This window comes from Palaemon carinicauda, chromosome 13 (assembly GCF_036898095.1).
Source record: "Palaemon carinicauda isolate YSFRI2023 chromosome 13, ASM3689809v2, whole genome shotgun sequence".
NCBI classification, from domain to species: Eukaryota; Metazoa; Arthropoda; class Malacostraca; order Decapoda; family Palaemonidae; genus Palaemon; species Palaemon carinicauda.
The window spans coordinates 120,491,327-120,511,755 of record NC_090737.1 but is presented as its reverse complement, the minus strand read 5'-3'; the positions used below and the strand labels follow the sequence as shown (position 1 = coordinate 120,511,755).

At 48.2% G+C, this 20,429-nt stretch overlaps 1 long non-coding RNA gene across 1 annotated transcript in view; it reads left to right on the top strand.

Annotated features, from left to right (window-relative positions):
* Nucleotides 1–20,429, top strand: part of LOC137652382 (uncharacterized) — a 47,861-nt gene that overhangs the window by 21,134 nt on the left and 6,298 nt on the right. Inside the window, exon 2 of the long non-coding RNA XR_011046265.1 lies at nucleotides 14,578–14,645. This is a non-coding gene — a long non-coding RNA (uncharacterized lncRNA). The remainder of the gene's footprint in view (nucleotides 1–14,577; nucleotides 14,646–20,429) is intronic.

Here is a 20,429-nt window from a genome sequence, read left to right as displayed (position 1 = left end):
TATATATATATATATATATGTGTGTGTGTATATATATATATATATATATATATATATATATATATATATATATATATATATATATATATATTTATATGTATACACATATACATACCTACATATATACATAAATACATGCATACATATATATATTACTGTATATATATGGGTTATGGAAAAAATCCGCAAAGTGGTGAATCCGCGATGGTCGAACCGCGAAGTAGCGAGGGTTCACTGTATATATATATATATATATATATATATATATATATATATATATATATATACATATACATATACATATACATATATCAGCACCAAGCTCCCATTATTAAACAAGGATCAGGGAGGACCAGGCAAAGGCTGCCGATGACGCATCAGGTAGACACAAAGGCTCCAACAAACCCTCCGTCCCAAGCTCACAAGTACGGCAAGGTTGCAAACACTAGAACTATCGAGCTTGAGCGAGTTCGAACTCCAGTCCAACAGATTACGAGGTGGGGACCATTCCTTTTCTTTTAATTTCGGTTCAGGGTCTTGGTTACATTCACGAATTCAGGTTAGTTTAATTTTTGGGTAAAAATGTTTCTTTACTAGCCAAATACATGAAACATATATTTGTTCCGTAACCGAAATACAAACCACGCTATTTACAAAGGGTTATTACTTTTAGCGTAGCTGAAATGGCGAGCCATTAGAATTTAACGAGGGTGTATTACCCCCGCGCTAGTTAGCGGGGGGGTAGGGGAGTGGTAGCTAGCTACCCCTCCTCCCCCTCACACACAGGTGAATACTCACTTTCACTTTTGGCTCGGACTGTGACAGACGTCTCTGTCTTGGTCCTCGCTTGGCAGCCATTGTCTGTTTTGTCTTTACTTAATCGCTTACTTTTCTTTTACTCAATATATATGTAAACATGTTTTCATGTTTGTATTTATATTTGAGTATAGAAATAAGTAAGTTTCCTTTTCAGATGTGTGTGTGTAGTGTACGATATCTACGTGGAGGCCTCGGCAGTTAGGCCACCACGGCCTAATTTTATGGGTTGCGATCGAGTTTGACTTCGGTCTTTCTCTCTCTCTCTCTCTTGAGGTCGTTCACCCTTTTACTATGTTTTACTACGCCCTTGTAGCTTCCTTCCCGTGTGGGTGGGGTTGCTACGCCGTACATTTTGTTTCAATTAGTTTATGAATCTAATTGTAGTTGTTAATTTTTCAGCTTGTAGAACGATTCCTTTCGGGGTTTTCGTTTTTTTTCTTTAGTGTTCATTCATTTTTAAATTACATAATTACATAGTTACATAATTATAATTGTTATAATTCTGTTTTGGTTACAGCTCTCCTTCCGCGAGTGTAAGTAGTTGTGAGGGCACGTGCCTGTTGTGTAATTCTTGTTCCTTTTCCTCGGGATTCCTCTTCGGAGCCTTCCCGGGGGAATGAATGTGTACTAATATTATTTGTTTTTATTTTTTTACAGTTACCGATCTAGTTCGTTTCTGTAATATAGCAACGGTGTGAGCTGTCTGGTTGAGTCCTGGGGATTCGGCTGTTGCTGCCTCCCCCCTTGTATTGTCGTCAGGGGCGTGTCTCCTTCTACTGGTAGTACTCCCGTGTCGACGGACAGCTCTCCAGTTCATTTTAGAACAGTCAGGAGGCTTGCCTCCTTGGGCGGATAACTTTCCTTCCGAGGGAAGTTTTTTCCTGTCCAGGCTTGAGCTTTTCCTCTTTTGGGGGGTTCTTCTCTTGCCTTTTTTTCGTGCGACTATGCTCTTGGTGCTGAGCGGTCGCACCTGCAGTTTCGCTCAAGGGGCTGGGCAACTGCAGGAGCTCCTCTTCGGAGGATTGCCCCTTTTAGGTCACTGGCTGACCAGTCTCTTCCACGAAGTGTTTCTCTTTCGTTCGCGAGAGAGTACACTCATAGAGACTCCTCTTCGGAGGTTTCTTCTGTTGCTGTTGCTGTTGGCCTCCCTCGCCGTAAGGCCCTCCGTCCGCCTCGTCGTAAGGGCCTCTCATCTCCCTATAAGGGTGCTTGAGGCGCCTTTTTGAATCTCCGTTTGCAGCCTACAACTTCTTTTTCTCGATCTTCCGTCTTGGTGCAGATGGACAGCAGTCTAATCTCGTCTTCCGACGGGCAACGGTCTTCCCGACGGACAACGGTCTTCCCGACGGACAGCGGTCTTCCGACGGACATCAGTCTCCCGGCGGACAACGATCCCTTCGGGGCTAAGGGTTGCCCCCACGGGGGTTCTTCCCTTGCGTGTCAGGGTTTCCCTGCGCGCCCTTCTGTTCGTCAGCGCTCTCCTGTTCGTCAGCGCTTTCAAGATGATCTTCCCTGCGGTTCCTGTTACGTGCCCTGTGCGCCCACGTTCGCCCTCGCGATCTAGAACTTCGGTTCAGGTCGGGGTCAAGGACTCTTCTTCTTTGCACAGGCTTCCACGCGTAGCCTTCTGCTCGTCAGCGATCATCAGCTCGTCAGCGATCATCAGCTCGTCAGCGATCATCAGCTCGCCAGCGATCATCAGCTCGTCAGCGATCATCAGCTCGCCAGCGATCTCCGGATCGCCCACGTGTGTTACAGCTGGCACGCCAACGTTCTCCAACACTTCTGAAGGAACATGGTTCGCCAGCTACTAGCTCAACTGCGGATGCTGATCGCCATCGCGCGACCCTCAACTGCAGATGCTGATCGCCATCGCGCGACCCTCAACTGCGGATGCTGATCGCCATCGCGCGACCCTCAACTGCAGATGCTGATCGCCATCGCGCGACCCTCAACTGCGGATGCTGATCGCCATCGCGCGACCCTCAACTGCAGATGATGATCGCCATCGCGCGACCCTCAACTGCGGATGCTGATCGCCATCGCGCGACCCTCAACTGCGGATGCTGATCGCCATCGCGCGACCCTCAACTGCGGATGCTGATCGTTATCGCGCCATCGCACAACCCTGAACGATTGCCCGCTTACGCATGCTGCTCCTCATCGCACAACCCTGAACGATCGCCCTCTTGCGGATGCTGATCACCATCGCACCCTTTCACGCGATCATTCACCTGCGCATGCTGCTCGCCATCGCACAACCCTGAACGATTGCCCGCTTACGCATGCTGCTCCTCATCGCACCACCCTGAACGATCGCCCTCTTGCGGATGCTGATCACCATCGCACCCTTTCACGCGATCATTCACCTGCGCATGCTGCTCGCCATCGCACAACCCTGAACGATTGCCCGCTTACGCATGCTGCTCCTCATCGCACCGCCCTGAACGATCGCGCTCTTGCGGATGCTGATCACCATCGCACCCTATCACGCGATCATTCACCTACACATGCTGCTCGCCATCGCTTACCGCCAGCGATCTTCTTCACCTACGCGGCAGCACGATCCCTCGCCGTCACGCCCATTCGCCTGCGCGCCCGCGCGATCGCTCGCCTGCGCGCCCGCGCGATCGCTCGCCTGCGCGCCCGCGCGATCGCTCGCCCGCGCGATCGCTCGCCTACGCGCCCGCGCGATCGCTCGCCTGCGCGCCCGCGCGATCGCTCGCCTGCGCGCCCTCGCGACCGCTCGCCTGCGCGCCCGCGCGACCACTCGCCTGTGCGCCCGCGCGACCATTCGCCTTTGCGCGACTGTTCGCCCTCGCGCGACCATAGTTCGCGGCGAATTCCACAGCCGGTGGTAGCAGCAGGGACGCGTGCTCCTAGGCGGCACTCGGGATCACCTCCATCCAAGCACAGGTTGGTAGTGCAGGACGAAGACAGGTCAGTACAGCATTCTTCCCACCTTCTTTTCAGGCAGGAACCGTCGTGTCCTCTCCAAAGGATCGCCCGATCCCTTTCACCTTAGCGAGGATTTCGGACTCTGTGTCCTTGGAGCAGCAGACATGGTTTGATCCGCTGGCACGGGCGTTAATGAGGTTTATGAAACCAGCACTCACCGGCCAGGGTAACAAACCAGCGGCTGTCTCTCCTACGCTGAAGAGAAAGAGAGGAGTGGACTTCGTGGTGACTTCCCCCAGGGCGAAGTTGGTTCCCAAGAGGTCGGTCTCGAGGGTCCCCTCTCCTGCACGAGTACTCTCTCCTTCTCCCGCCCTGGAAGGATTTTTGGCGGGGGGGCTTTCCGTTGAAGATTTCTCCATCGGACAAGGGGTGACTGCTTACCTCTTCCTCTGGGAGCTTACCAGGTTCTTTCCCTCCTCGGTTACGGCCCGAGGTTTGGTTCAAGGAAGCTACAGGAAGATCAAGGGTACTTTCCTCCTCTCGAGCTCAGGCACCTTGGCCTTTCGTCGTTAAGTATCTACTTGCGGACAAGCTCGATGTTGTACCATCTGGACGCGCTGACTGAAGGCTTCATTCGGGTGTCTCATCTGTGGAGGTCAACGACCTCAGACACCCTTCCATCCTTGAGAAGAGTTTTGTCTTTGCCCAAGGACAGAGACTTAGACGTCTGCTGTGCGGAGTAAATCGACTTCCGGTTTCACTCCTCCAAGGCGCTTTCTTCCAGACTCTGCAGGGCTCCAGCTCCCTTTTCTTTCAACCACGTCGGCCCAAGTTATCGGCTACGACAACTGGGACAAGGTGTCCAATTGCAGTTTCCTCCTGTCAGGAACAGATGGCACGGGAGACTCCCCCGGGGGGGCATAGTCCTAAAAGGAGTTCACGAACTCTAGGATTGCAGGTTTTTTCGCTGGGAGGATGCTTAAGGTTACTCATCCGAATGACAGCTTCCCGATGCCCATTCCCGCACAATCTCTGTGAGTAGCCAAGGATATCGCGCCTGCCGTCTCTGTCAGCGAATTCAGTGTCTCTGAACCTCTATGCCATAGCATCAGCAGAGTTGCCCGGTTGGGCAGAATGATCCATACCTTAGGCGAAGGTCTTCCTTAGGATCATCGACGGCTTCACCCCCGGCCCCCTCAGTCGATCCTTTCTTGTAAGGAAGGATCTGAGAGGGGATGTCCATAGTCGACCTCTCAGCCCTGATCAAGTTTGTCGAACAAACTTCGGCCAGCGTAGACCAGCAGAATCGATCAGACTGGTAACGAGGCGACAGGACTCCTTTAACCCTGGATCGGAAGGACGGGTACTTTCAGTTTCCATTCCATCCATCTTCCAGGGTGCTCGTCGAATTCAGCCTAAACTGCAAGTATTCCTGCTTATGATGCAGTGTGGCTATCCCGCCGTGGCATAGCAGGTTTGTTTCCCCAGAGAACTCTCCCTGCCTTCCTCTTGGCCGCTCAGGTGCAGACTTCCGCCTCCTCTGCTGTTTGGAGGGCTGGTCAACTCCGGTAGGCTCGGGTTTCGACCTTCTTCAGCGCCGGGAAAAGCTTCCGAATGCTGACCATGAGTGTGGGCTCATGGTATTTTGCTTGGAGCCTTCTCTTCCTCTGCCTCAACATCTGGAGTATCTGGCCATGATATTGAGTCAACCGCCTTACCACGTTGGAAACCCCGCTTCTCGTCCGTCCAGCGAGGTTAAGCAACGTCGGTACTTGGATGGGTGACCACCTGGGGACGCCAGATTCTGTTACCACATCCTCCGAGCCTTCCTTTCGGTTCACCGTGGCAAGACTGAGGAGAGTCGCAGTACCTGTTCTCAGTCAAGCAGAGTTTTCAGCCCTACCTTGGAACGTTTCCTAGTTCTTCTTTCCTCATTGACCCGTTTATAGTCCGAACGGTCGCCTCAGGATAAGTTCCATGTGGGGCGATCCAAGTTCCGGTGGCTTCAGGCAATGTTTAACCGGACTCCCTGGCCCTATGGGACCAGCGGAACTATTAAACCTACAATGGGTGTTGACCTATGGAGCCTCTTGATGGTAGTGGATATTCTCGTCCTTTCCCCACATTCTTGATGCGGTTCTCGGACTCGTCAAAGGAAAGGGGGGGGGGCATGTTCCGGTCCAGGCCTATGGTCAAGACCTGAAGGATACCTCTCCATCATTCAGGCAGGCTTAAGGGCCTTAGTCTGGCCCCTCTTCAGATCCTACCGCTCCTGCCAAGTCGCCCCGTTGCGTGTCGACTTCATGCTAACCAGCAGGGGACGCATTTTCACACCTTCACATCTTGCAGTAGAGATATCGGGATGATTGAGATTCTCTCAATTCCACCATCGGCTCTCTCATTCCAGGCAGGGGAATGTTTCTCTCAGACTATCCGAGCAGAGCCTCATAGAGAGAGTGTACCTAGGGGTCTTTGACCTTGGGTAACCAGCAAGTGCTGGTCTGGGGGACCTGATCGCGACAGCTTGGAACCTCAAGCTTCCGCTAGTTTTCCCCCCAGTCTCAGACCCCGAGACTCTGGCAAGATGCATTCCGGTGATGGTGGGACAACTTCGACGCCTGCGTCTTCCCTCCTTTTTGTCTGCGGACAATGGGTCTCAACAAAACCAGGTTGTCTGTCAACCTTTCAATGGGAGAGCTCCACTGGGACTATGTGCAGAACGGTTTCTGGACCCTCTGCTTCCCCTGACGGAACTCCCGGGAGAGCTTCTCCCACGGCGCAGACTACTCAAGCAACCACACTGCGACATCTCTCCCGAACCGGGGCGTCGCTTCGGCTTCATGCCTGGAGACACTACGCTTCCTCCTCTAGAAGAGACAACCCGCTACAGTCGCGGTACGGAGGTCGCGTCATCTGCGATAGTCATCCACAGGGGTCTCCCAGGCAAAGCGAAGAGTCTAAGGTGGTTGGTGCCGTGGGAGATATACCTCTTCCCGTGAGGCCTCTTCTCCAGCAATAACGGTCTTATTGCCTTTCGGCGGGAGGAAACTCCTTTCCGCTCTTGGCAATGAAGCCTGTCGCTCAGCCTTTCCCTGACCTTCAGGCTTAAAGGAATAACTTTTTCCTGCCCGCTGGATCTATCCTCGCTCATGCGAAGCTACGATCGTCCCTGCCCTAGTCGGAGGAAGACCTCCAACTTGGAGCATGGCTCGGACTTTTAGTCCTTTAAGAGATCTTCTCAAGACCCTTTTACGACAGGCCTCGGATTGTATTCCGCCCTGGGTCTTCTGCTCACTCTGGCCACGGCCAGTGTGTAAGCAATCTTCTTGGTCTCTTACTACTCCCCCCCTTTCTAAGGAAGAGGGGAAGGCAACATTCAGGCTCGCTCCTGAGTTGTTGGCTAGACTCAGAATCTGTGGGTCCCGACCCTTCGGTCCGATTCATTCAAGATTTTGAGTCTCCATTCTGTGTCTGATGTCCCAAGACCTTCTCTTTCTTGCCAGTACAGGAATCGAGAGGTTAGCGCTGGGAACAGCTGCAGTTTGGCCTCAGTTGCAGCCGATTTGGGAACACAAGGAGGACATGGGGGGAGAGTCACCAGTATACCTCTTCAGCCCGGACTCAAGGACATTCATCTCGACCTGTCTTCAGACCCTCCCCCGTCACGTCGCCCTACAGCACGATGTTGGATACATCGCAACGTCCCTCGCCTTCGAGTAATACTACTCTGTGACGCAGGTGCTACAAGCTGGAGTCTGGAAGCGTCTGATGACCTTCGCAGCCCGCTTCCTGCAGGGCGTGACCCACAGGAGTCTCGATACGTTTTCTATCGCTCTGTGGTGGCTACACAACAGCTGGTCTAACCTCAGGCTCCTTTTTGGACAGGTAGCAGAAGGTTGAGGGCATTGTTATCAGGTTTTAGTCTGCATGAACGAAAGAAGTATGTCTGGCCCTTACTTCTTTCTTCATCATCCCCTCTACGGGGAAGCAGCATCCTGGTCTCTGCATAGCTGACCTCGAACCTCTGCAGGTAAACCATGCTTCCTTGTGTTCCGAGTATTGAGTCAATACTGTCGCGTCCCCCATACCCTGACGAGGTGGTATTGGGAACGTCTTAACCCAGAGTTCCTTCTGGAACTCCAGGTCAACTGCCTAAGACGGGTCACACTTCTTCCTTCACACACAAGCTTACATAGGCCACATGGTTCCTTGCGGTGCAAGGAACTTGTGAGGTGCAGGGACTCCTTTTCTCGAGTGCGACTCACTCGGATTCTGAGTCCCCGGGTAAAGCCAAAGCCAGTATGGCTGGGGACTTTCCACCCTTCCTAAGGGATAAGTCACCCTTTGTAAATAGCGTGGTTTGTATTTCGGTTACGGAACAAATGACAAATTCGAAGATAATTTGTATTTTTCCTAACCATACAAACCTTAGCTATTTACACATATTTGCCCGCCAGCCCTGTCCCCCAAGACAAGTCCTACCTCTAAGTGAAAGTGAGTATTCACCTGTGTGTGAGGGGGAGGAGGGGTAGCTAGCTACCACTCCCCTACCCCCCCGCTAACTAGCGCGGGGGTAATACACCCTCGTTAAATTCTAATGGCTCGCCATTTCAGCTACGCTAAAAGTAATAACCCTTTGTAAATAGCTAAGGTTTGTATGGTTAGGAAAAATACAAATTATCTTCGAATTTGTCATTTTTCCTATTCGTTATTTTGTGTTTTATGCATTTCTGACCATGATTATTGGGGCAAACCACCATTCATGAGTTTTTTGACCCCCTTATATAAAGTCAATTGGGGGGGACCCCAGTGGGAAACCGGATTTTCTTTTTGGGTGGGTGGGGAAATATCATAAATGAGTGATTTACAGCAATAATAATAGTCCGAAATGCAAAATAAGATCAAGATAACCAGTTGGGAAAATATATGGTTCACGTAAGTGGCTGAAAACAGGCCAAAACGTGATTATTTAACTCTTGAGATTTGTAAAAGGGTGCAGAACTTAACAAAGCTCCCCAAACCAATCGGAACCGAGCATGCGCATTAAGTCCCTTTCGGTATCTCGGGTGTAAACAATGTACTTAGTGAAAAAAATACTTCACATTTTAATCGACCGATACGTAAGTTATTGTCCCAGCTCTTATTAAACTTATAGAGAAAAAATACCAAAACTAGCCAGCACTCGTCCATTTCTTATAGTGAATTCCATTTTTGCTAGTATAAGTATCATATTTAACCGTTTTTTCTTCCTTTCTATGTTCATGCTGCCATATTCAACAATAATAGAGTATAGCCATGTTCTGATGACGTTGCCAAACATCCCACGAGTGCAATGAAGTATTTTGTAGTATTTATGTTAAGACATGTGATCCATGCAGATCTTGGCAGAAACCCAGTGCTATAGCTTAGGACATTTTGTTTGTAATACAAGATTAACATCAATGTAAGTTTTGAAAAACAATGTCTGTGCTTTGGGTTTTTCAAACTTTTAATTTACTATATCCGAGGCTAGATGCTGGCATTATGCGTTGTTAATCTAGCGTATGATTGCTAACTTCAATTTATTCTAGTGATTTGACATAGTCATTTTGCATACGAATAACTTTTGTTGAAACGGGTTTGGACGTATTTGAAATTAGGTCCAATGGAATGATATGGGTCAGTAATCGTCATTTGGTTTGTGGTTTAACGAAATTTTCATTGGTTGCAATATCATTCTAATGCAACCCAATTTCCTTACTTTTCCATTTAAAATGATATTTGTATTAGGTTAAGTACTGAGCATGCCAATCTCACATAAAATTAAGTCTGATCCCAAAGAAATTTGTAATGTTGTGGTTTTGCAATTATTAGAGACTAGCAATTTGGTTTGAGGGGAAAAAAGTTTCGGCCAACAAAAGAAGGTAGTGAAAGGCTTCATGTTTCTGCAAAATTATTTGGCCAGTAGCAATACAACTTCACAGAAGGAACCAGAGCATGCAGCTCTTTCTAGTTGCCCAACCTGTTTTTTCCAGGCAGTGCCGTAGTGGGGCAGCAGAAGACATCAAGAGGGTTACGCTTAGTTGTTTTCAACCCATTCTTTTCGTTTCATCCAAGAGTAGGGGGATTGCTAGCCGTACCTTTGGCAAACCAGCAGAAGCATAGGGCTGAGCCTTGGGTGACGCGAGTCCTTCAGGAAGGTGCTTACTACCCCCGTCAACCCTTTGTACCCCCTCATTCTTTTGCCAGATAGAGTAGGCCTACTCATCTCTTCATCCATCATCCTCAAGAACCCTGATCTTGTGGAAAGAGGTAAGAAGGGTGTTAGAGTGGATCACTCGAAGTTTTCCATCAGAGGAAGGCTTCACCCTTGCAGTGGATCTGAAATGCTCTTATTTTTTGTAACCCTACATTAGTACTTCCTTTCTCCTGCTACGGTTCAATGTTCCATTTTTTAGTCTCTGGGCTTCAAACAGAGTACAGTCAGCCCTCTTTATTCGCAGGGGTCTGGTAACAGAAACAGGTGTGAAAAGTGAGAATCCATGAATACTTGCTGCCCTTGGATGAATTAACTGCTAACCTACCAACTCATTGCTCATTGCCTATGTGCAGTTGACTAACACTAAATAATCCACAAGTGTCTATTGTTTTTATTTTGGTTCTATCACAGTACAGTACTGTATAGGTATTGTGTTAATGATTTAACAAATTTCAGAAATGGTACTGTGCGCTAACACTACAGTACAGATTAGTCATCGCTACACTTGTATATAAATAATGCATCGTAACAGCAAAACGCTATCTAATATAAGTCACTGATACTGGAGTGTGTATTACTTTAATGTATATACAGTACTATGACTACAGTACAGCTTAACTAGCTAAGACAACCCTCTTAAGTGTTGGCAGTTTTCAGCAGGTCGACTCGTGCCGTTGAAGCACCGTTCATGTAACCTATATCTACATTACTACTGTATAGTACAGTATTTCGAACACAGTACCGTACAGTAGTTAATATAACAATAACATGACAGTATTACAAAAAGAATACATTAACACAATAAAAAAAAAGATAAATATATAAATACAGCACCAGTAATGTTTAATGAACGAAGTCTGAAGAATGATGCAACTCTTTGAACCGTTGCCTGTTTGGAACGTTAGATAGAGTAATATACATGTCACATTTTATACTAAAATCACCAGAAGCACACTTGATATGTACAGGTTTTTTACATCACTATTTCACATTGCTTTTTTACACCGCTACGTGATTCTGCACAAAAATGACTGAAGTAGATATGCACACACAAGGAGAGACAATGTGAGACTGAGGCCGAGTGATCATGAGATGGGATGTTGTGCTGTGTAGATAGGGAAACAACATGAAGCATTCTGGGACACAAAGTAGCGGGGTCAGTTTGAAATCGTTGGGCTGCAAAGGTACTTATCGTGAAACTGCAAACAAGATTTTTTTATTTAATAGGTTGTACTGTTATCGTATCGCGAATTACCAAATCTGCAAAGATAGAGCCCCACAAATATATAGGGGCGAGGGCTGACTATAATCCTCTTCAGGTGTTCATTCAGATGTTTATCTGGGTAGTAGTAACTTGGAGACCAGAGGATAAAAATTCTATTTTCTTCTTTCGTCATAATTAGGGCATTGATTATCGAGGAATTGGGGCATTATGATAATCAAGGAAAAGGCTATCTTACCCCAGCTAAGGTTGAAGAACTTGGGCATGCTGGTGAAAGCAAGATAATAACATCAGCAAGCCTAAGGAGGTAGTGCGAACATTCTGTCATACAGAACTATCACATTGCAGGCAGAATCTTCTTGGACACCATTCTTCAACTGGTGAAGCTTGTGCCTTGACCAAGCATCTTCGTCAAAGAACTCTTCAAGTACTGTTGAAAGAATCGCTGGTTTAGTCTCCAGGGATCGTTACCCCTCCTTGTGCTGGCAGAACGGGAGGCTTGGGGTGATCTTACCTATTGGATAACTATGACCCCTCATTGGGGAGTCCCACTTAACTCTGCGCCTCTTGACATACAACTGTGCTTAGATGCGTCAAAAGATGGTAGGGGTGCATGCCTAAATGATAGTGTCGTCTTACTAGTGTGGTCAGATGAAGAAGCATCTACTCAGTGATATCTTGGGACTAGTAGCCTTTATAGCACTGCAAGCGTTCCAAGAATGTTGCGGAGGCATCCAGTGGGTTATTGCAACACAGATGTACAGTAAGATGTACAGTATTTCGGGACCCCATTGTATACCGAGGAGTTGTACGCCAGTTAATTCCAGGTAAGAGGAATGAGCCAGCAGACACACCTATTAGCCAGGAAGCCTGTAAGGTTAGCAAGGAGTCCCCACATGCACGCATAACGGAGAGGTTTCTGGCTGGTGGGTTCTCTGGGAATGGACCTATTCACCTTAAGGCTGGACAAAAATCACCCCCCCCCACACTCCAACCCCATAGCCCATAGCCTGCGTTGCCTTCCAACACTTGGGTGGTTATGCACTATCTCCAGTCAACCCTGGTCCGTCAGCTAATCTACCATTTTGGACTTTGATTGTTTCGGTTGCCTTTCAAAAGGCCTTATGCCGAATGTTTTCCCATTCTGCCCTTTCGAGATCCCAAAGGAACTCCCTTACCCTCACTTACCCTGGGAAGTGTTTTATCTCTAGACCAGATCGCTGAATTCCCATTCTCCCTGGCTGGGAGAAATTCCTCTCAGTAGTGGCTTTCCAGGCCACTGCTTAGACTTGAGCATGTTCTTTTGACGGAAGGGGATAGACCTCTCCTTCTCATAGGAGTTGCCTATGTTGGGGTGTTGTTTCTAATGGTCTTGCTGTGCTCAATCCTTTCTGAACCTCAGTCAAGGTTCTGACACACAAAAATGTGTCTGCTGCCTTATAACCTGTAGAGAGATTAAGTGAATGACATAGTCTATGCCTTAGTGTCCCTCTAATTGAGATGTAGGAGCTCCTAGTCTAGTACCATGGCAAATGGCTAAACACAGTCACTGCCGGGGAATGACCCCAGGTTCGAGTCCTTCTGCTTTCCATCTACAGTAAATGTGAAGCATGGAGTTGCACAGAGAGAGAAAGCCTTTTGCCCCTTAAAGGCGCTGCAGTATTATCTGAAGATGACTTGACACTTCAGCTCTGAGCATTGGCAACTCTTCCTTAGCACAGGCAGAATCAAGAAAGTGGTTCTTAGAACATGATCTCTTTTGAACTTCTGGAGATCTTCCATAATTTTTGTTTCAACTGCCAAGAGGGGACTGGAACTCACAAAGTCAGGCCCCACCCTTATCTTCAAGAAGAATCTTTCAGTTGGCTTTGGGTGAAGGTTGGGGTGTCTATGCACCAGACCATCTTCACAGCCTTTATCCTACAGAACCCGCAAGTGTCTTGATGCCTTTGGTCTTGGGTTTTGTGGTGGGTGGTTGATTAGTGGTGTAGCTAGCAAAGATCCCTTACAGCACTGTAAGCATTCTGTTTATGGTAATGTATAGATGTAAGTTTGGAATAGAGGCAGAATGACTGGCCCTTCTCCATTCTTCCTGACCATATCTTGGAGACAAAGCGGTCAAAGCATTAATCGCTGGATCCAACATATTCTGGTGAACTACACTTCTAAGCTCCATTCTTTAGAACCTAAATTCTCCATCCTCCCGAGAGAGAGGGGGTGGTGGGTGTTGAGGATGGGGGAATATATACCAACTCTATGATCATCATATGGCAAGTAAGTACATTATTCCTGACTGCATTCCCCTTCGATGGAAATGGATCCTTCCTCTGACAACGTACCAATCTTCCTGGACAGGCCAGGCCATATCAGCCTATTCATTCCCTTCATAGATAGGATGCTAGTAGGTTGCTAGTCTTCATTTTCCCACATGTAGGGGATAAGGTAGATTGACATTTCCAGGAAAGAAAAAGAACCGACCAGTTCAGCTCTAGGAGGACTTCCATTCCACCAAGCTTTGACAGGCAAGGGGTCGGGGCTCCTCACCCCTCCCTCCCTCCCACATGTAGCTTAGTTATTTGTTATTCAATGACCGTCCAGCTCCATGCTGAAAACGTACTCCCTACCCAAAGGACTCAGGTTTTTATCTAGGAAAAATAAATTACTTTAAAAAAATTATATCAATCAGATTGTTATTATTGGGCCATATAATCTTAAATATGTCCAGTATAAATTATACTGCCCCAAAATAGAATACAAGGTTTATCCTTATTGTTATGTAGGATTTAGCATGAATTGTATAATAATTGTGTCGTAAGGCAGTGCCAATGTACAGTATTGAAATTTTACCTTTACATTTGTGACAGCAATCCCAAATGCTCACTTTTGACTTTTATATTTTTAAGATCATGCAAACTCTCTAAAAAGGCCAAATTTGTAGATTGTAACAATGTTTTTGCAGTTAGATACCAATATATTGCAATTTGCTGTCATTTGTTATTTGGGAACAAACATATCAAACTTCACATATTTTTGCTAATGTAGAAATTCTTACGTCTCCAAACACCCAAGGCTCTACTTCAAGGCTTGTCCAAATTTGCATTCTTTGTATAATTTCTATCAATTATTTTTGTTGTTTAGGTGTCATTTTTTGTTCATTCACATGATTTAAGTTATTTATTTTTTTCCCTTTCATACAAATTTGAATAATTATTTCATATTTAGGACCTGATATGCATATACAGTATGCAACATTCTCTCTGCAATAAGTTTTCCAACTTTATTAAATCTTAACCCTTTTAAAAATGTGAAACTGCTTTAATTATTCTCCTGTATTCTAAGCCTATGACTTATGGCAATTTTCCTGGATATTGCACTGCTTACAATAATCTATATATTTCAGGAGGTTGTCTTAATGACGTGATGCAGTTTCTGTTGAGGAATTTAGCCTTAAGGCCAAGTGACTATCTGGTAAGTTATCAAGTCTTTACATCTGTTATGAATGTTTTCCTTTTTTCAATATTAAACTTACCCGATAATCATGTAGCTGTCAACTCCGTTGCCCGACAGAATTCTATGGAGGGATACGCCAGCTATCACAATACTAGAAGGGGGTGTACTTACCAGCGCCACCTGTGGCCAGGTACTCAAGTACTTCTTGTTGACACCTCCTCAATTATTCCTCTGTCGTGCTTCCGGCAAGACGTTCTGGGATACGCTTATGATCTTCGAGTATTTTCACGGCTAATTGGTGAAGTATTCTCTCAGATTTCGGCTGTCGCTTTACTGGAAACCTTCTTATATTAGCTAGATAGCTTTTATATAGTCCTGATTAACGGTTAACGATCTTTTGCTTGATTTTGGAACCCCCTTTGGCTAACTCTTTGGATTCAAGATGTCTGACATTTCGCAAGCCCCCTCCCATAGACGATGTAGGTCTTGCAATAGGCGTATTCCGAAGGCCTCGGTAGATCCTCACACCGCTTGTTCTGACTGTAGGGACAGGCCCTGTCAGTTAGAAAATCGATGTGAGGAATGCGCCGGACTTTCGGAACTGGAATTTGTCCGTCTTTTGAAATATTCAACTAAGTTAGAGAGAGGTAGAGTTAGGAGGAGTTCTTCTCACTCTTCACTTTTTTCCTCACCTCATGATCCCCTACCTTTTCCTACCCCTGTAGTGGCTACCCCCGAACCTACTATTTGCCCTCCGCCTGATATGTCTGTTGTTTTGCGTGCTATTCAGGCCTTAGGCGATAAAGTAGAGTCAGTGGTAAGTGATCATAAGTCTCTGATGGCCGAAGTCAAGGAACTTAAGGTCAAGAGTGCAGTGGGTGGAATTAGTGCCAGTGCTGTGACGAGTGCTAGTGTCAGTGCAGTGCCAAGTGCTAGTGTCAGTGCCAGTGTGGTGCGTGAGGATATTTCTGTGCGAGCCAGTCGTCCTCCCAGTCCGGGACCTCTTGCAAGCTCCCAAGCCCAGGGGAGAAGCAATGTCGAAGGGCATAAGGGTTCGGCAGGCCTTGTTAGGCGCACAGAAGTATCCTCGGTGGTTGCGGGCGTGTCTTCCAAAGACCGTCACTCCCACCTGCAGACGATTGAGCCCGTCTTTTTCTCGTCCGCTGATCAACTGTCAGGGAAGAAACGTTGGTCTCAGGTCTCGAGGCCACTTAAACGCAGAGTCCAGTCCGCGAGTGCTCAGCCAGGTTGCAGTCATTGGCTCAGCTCTGACTCGCCGCAGTCATCTGTCGACTGCACTCCGCCCAAGAGGAGTAAGGTTCTGCCACAACAGAGCTCGACTGTTAAGGCTTTACCTCAGCCTACTGTAGTTTCTGCCGACCCCAAGTGGACTCTACTACAGTCCATGCAAGCACAGCTTTCGGACTTGATGCGTGAGTGTCGGGCTGAGAGTGTTGCGCCTCCGCCTCCGCCTACACTCCCTCCGCCTGCGCTCGCTCCGCCTGCGCTCGCTCCGCCTGCGCTCGCTCCGCCTGATCGCAGTACCACCTGCCAGGCGTACGATGTTGAGCCACGTTCTGAGTTTGCTGTTCCCAGTGGTGTTCAGCCTCCGCCTTCTTTAAGGCAACCTTTACAATGGGATCAGGAGGATTATACCTCTCTTCCTCCGCCTCCACTTGCTGCTCCACCAGTGGTGCAACACTCGGTTGAGGTACAACAACCTCTCCCGTCCATGAGTCAGTCTCCTCAGCTCTCGCTGCAGCGAGCTCAACCCTCCACAAGGCAAGCACCACTACACCTTAGCCTTGCGCCTCAGGAGCCTCAGCTTGCGAGACATTTACCTTGTTCTGCGCAGCCTCTACCTCATCGCGCTCCGCTCACACCACAGGAACAGGAACTTGCTACTCCGCTTCCGCCAACCGCTCAGCAAGCGCAACCCTTGGGTTCAACCACTCATGCTAGGAGTCAGCCTCCTCCACCCATGCGCCTTCCTTCTGCTTCGTCTTTTATTCAGCCTTTGCAGTCTGAGCCTCAGGTTTTCCCTCAACAGTTCCTTGAAGAGGAAACCACTAATATTGTTCCTACTCGTTCTGACTCTGCTCTTCAGCATTCTTGTCCGATCTCTTCGCTACACTCTGGTGATGAGGCGTCTGATGATGAGGCGGCACACCTGGATCCCTCGTCAGACGTGGATGAATCCAAGCCTTCTCCACAGTCTATTGACTTTCGTAAGGTCTTGGCTCTGCTTAGGGAGGTTTACCCAGACCACTTTCTCTGCTATTCCCCGCTCTCCGCCATCTGAGTTTTCGCTGGGCATACAGCAAGCTAAGTCCACCTATACTAAGCTAGTCCTAGCAAGGTCCTCTAAGAGAGCGTTAAGGATCTTAGGGGAGTGGCTGCAGACTAAGCAACACCTTGGCAAAACTTCTTTCATGTTCCCTCCGACTAAGCTCACTTCGAAAGCGAGCGTTTGGTATGCCACAGGAGAAGCACCAGGCTTGGGAGTACCTGCCTCTGCCCAGGCTGACTTCTCAAGTCTGGTTGACTCGCCTCGGAGAACTGCAATGAGGCGCTCTAAGGTTTGCTGGACCTTCTCAGACCTTGATCACTTACTGAAGGGAGTATTTAGAGCATTTGAGATGTTCAACTTTCTAGACTGGTGCCTGGGGGCCCTCAGCAAGAAGACCTCTCCTGCGGACAAGGATTCTACCATGCTATTAATGTCCTGCATGGATAAGGCCATTAGGGATGGATCTGGTGAGCTTGCGTCGATGTTTGTATCAGGGGTTTTGAAGAAAAGGGAACAGCTGTGTACCTTCCTTTCCTCCAGCATTACACCTTGTCAAAGGTCACAACTCCTTTTTGCTCCGCTCTCGAAGTTCCTCTTCCCCGAAGAGCTGGTTAAGGACTTGTCTGCTGCCCTGATACAAAAGGACACACACGATCTTGTAGCCTCATCGGCTCGTAAGTCTAAGGTTGCTACCTCAGTCCCCAAGACTTATCGCTCCCCAGTGGCTGATACCCCTGCTACGAGGTTCATACCGCCCTTTCGTGGTAGAGCCCCCAGTCGAGGAAGCTCCCGTCCAGACTCTTACAGGAGCAAGTCTAGGAAAGGCTCCAAGACATCTAAGGGAAAAAACTGACTCTCCGCATCTCCAGACAGCAGTAGGAGCCAGACTCAAGATCTTCTGGCGAGCCTGGGAGAAGAGAGGTGCAGACGCCCAGTCTGTCAGTTGGCTGAGGGACGGTTACAGGATTCCATTCTGCCTCAAACCACCTCTGACCACATCTCCCATCAACCTCTCTCCCAACTACAAAGAGGAGGACAAGAGGCTAGCATTGCACCAGGAGGTGTCGCTACTTGTGCAGAAGAAGGCAGTGGTTATAGTCCGGGACCATCAATCCCCGGGCTTCTACAACCGTCTCTTTCTTGTGGCCAAGAAGACAGGAGGTTGGAGACCGGTGCTGGACGTCAGCGCGCTCAACGCGTATGTCACCAAGCAGACGTTCACGATGGAGACGACGAAGTCGGTCCTAGCAGCGGTCAGGCAGGAGGACTGGATGGTCTCGTTGGACTTGAAAGATGCCTACTTTCACGTTCCTATTCATCCAGACTCCCAACCTTTCCTGAGATTCGTTTTTGGAAAGGTTGTCTACCAATTCCAAGCCCTGTGTTTTGGCCTAAGCACAGCTCCTATGGTGTTCACTCATCTGATGAGGAATATAGCAAAATTCCTACACTTATCGGACATCAGAGCCTCCCTCTACTTAGACGACTGGCTGTTGAGAGCCTCCACGAGTCGTCGCTGTCTGGAGAATCTCAACTGGACTTTGGACTTAATCAGAGAACTGGGTCTGTTAGTCAACATAGAAAAGTCTCAGCTCATTCCCTCCCAATCCATTGTGTACCTGGGAATGGAGATTCGGAGTCAGGATTTTCGGGCTTTTCCATCGGCCCCCAGGATAAGCCAAGCCCTAGAGTGCATCATGAGCATGCTGAAGAGGAGCAGTTGCTCGGTGAGACAGTGGATGAGTCTCACAGGGACCCTTTCATCACTGGCCCTGTTCGTCGAGCTAGGGAGACTCCACCTCCGCCCTCTTCAATTCCATCTTGCAGCTCATTGGGACAAGGGTTCGACTCTCGAAGCAGTCTCTATCCCAATCTCCCAAGAGATGAAGACCACTCTCCTGTGGTGGAAGAACAATCTCCTTCTCAGGGAGGGCCTATCGTTGGCTATTCAGACCCCCAATCTTCATCTCTTCTCAGATGCATCGGACTCGGGCTGGGGTGCGACCTTGAACGGACGGGAATGCTCGGGAACGTGGAACGAGGAACAGGAATTGCTCCACATCAACTGCAAGGAGCTACTAGCAGTTCATTTAGCCCTGCTGAACTTCAAGTCCCTCCTGCTAGGCAAAGTGGTGGAGGTGAACTCAGACAACACCACAGCCTTGGCTTACATCTCCAAGCAAGGAGGGACCCATTCGAGGAGCCTATACGAGATCGCAAGGGACCTCCTCATTTGGTCAAGAGGTCTAAACCTCACTCTGGTCACGAGGTTCATTCAGGGCAATATGAACGTCTCAGCAGATCGCCTAAGCAGAAGGAATCAGGTCATTCCCACGGAATGGACCCTCCACAAGAGTGTGTGCAACAGACTTTGGACCTTGTGGGGTCAACCTACCATAGATCTGTTTGCCACCTCCATAACCAAGAGACTTCCGCTGTACTGTTCCCCTGTTCCAGACCCTGCAGCAGTTCATGTGGATGCTTTTCTACTGAACTGGTCCCATCTCGACCTTTACGCATTCCCACCGTTCAAGATAATAAACAAAGTTCTGCAGAAATTCATCTCGCACGAAGGGACACGGCTGACGCTGGTTGCTCCCCTTTGGCCTGCAAGAGAATGGTTCACAGAGGTACTTCAATGGCTAGTCGACATCCCCAGGACTCTACCTCTAAGAGTGGACCTTCTACGTCAACCTCACGTAGACAGGTTGCACCCAAACCTCCACGCTCTTCGGCTGACTGCCTTCAGACTGTCGAAAGATTCGCTAGAGCTAGAGGCTTTTCGAAGGAGGCAGCCAGTGCGATTGCCAGAGCAAGAAGGGTTTCCACTCGTAGAGTCTACCAATCTAAGTGGGAAGTCTTCCGAAGCTGGTGTAGAGCCAATTCAATATCCTCTACCAATACCTCTGTGACCCAAATAGCTGACTTCCTTCTACATCTTAGGAATGAGAGATCCCTTTCAGCCCCTACGATTAAAGGGTATAGGAGTATGTTGGCTTCAGTTCTCCGCCACAGAGGTTTGGACCTTTCTTCCAACAAGGACCTTCAAGACATTCTTAAGTCTTTTGAGACGTCTAAAGAGCGTCGTCTATCCACTCCAGGCTGGAACCTAGACGTAGTCTTAAGGTTCCTTATGTCACCTAGGTTCGAACCTCTCCAGTCAGCTTCCTTCAAGGACCTTACCCTCAAGACTCTTTTTCTCGTCTGCCTTGCAACAGCTAAGAGAGTCAGTGAGGTTCATGCCTTCAGCAAGAACATTGGTTTCACGACCGAATCTGCAACATGTTCTTTTCAGCTCGGATTCCTAGCAAAGAACGAACTTCCTTCACGTCCTTGGCCTAGATCGTTTGAAATACCTAGCCTCTCCAACATGGTAGGTAACGAACTAGAGAGAGTTTTTTGCCCTGTCAGAGCTCTCAAATATTATCTTAAGAGGTCTAAACCTATTCGAGGACAGTCAGAAGCCTTATGGTGTGCCATCAAGAAACCTTCGAGGCCCATGTCCAAGAACG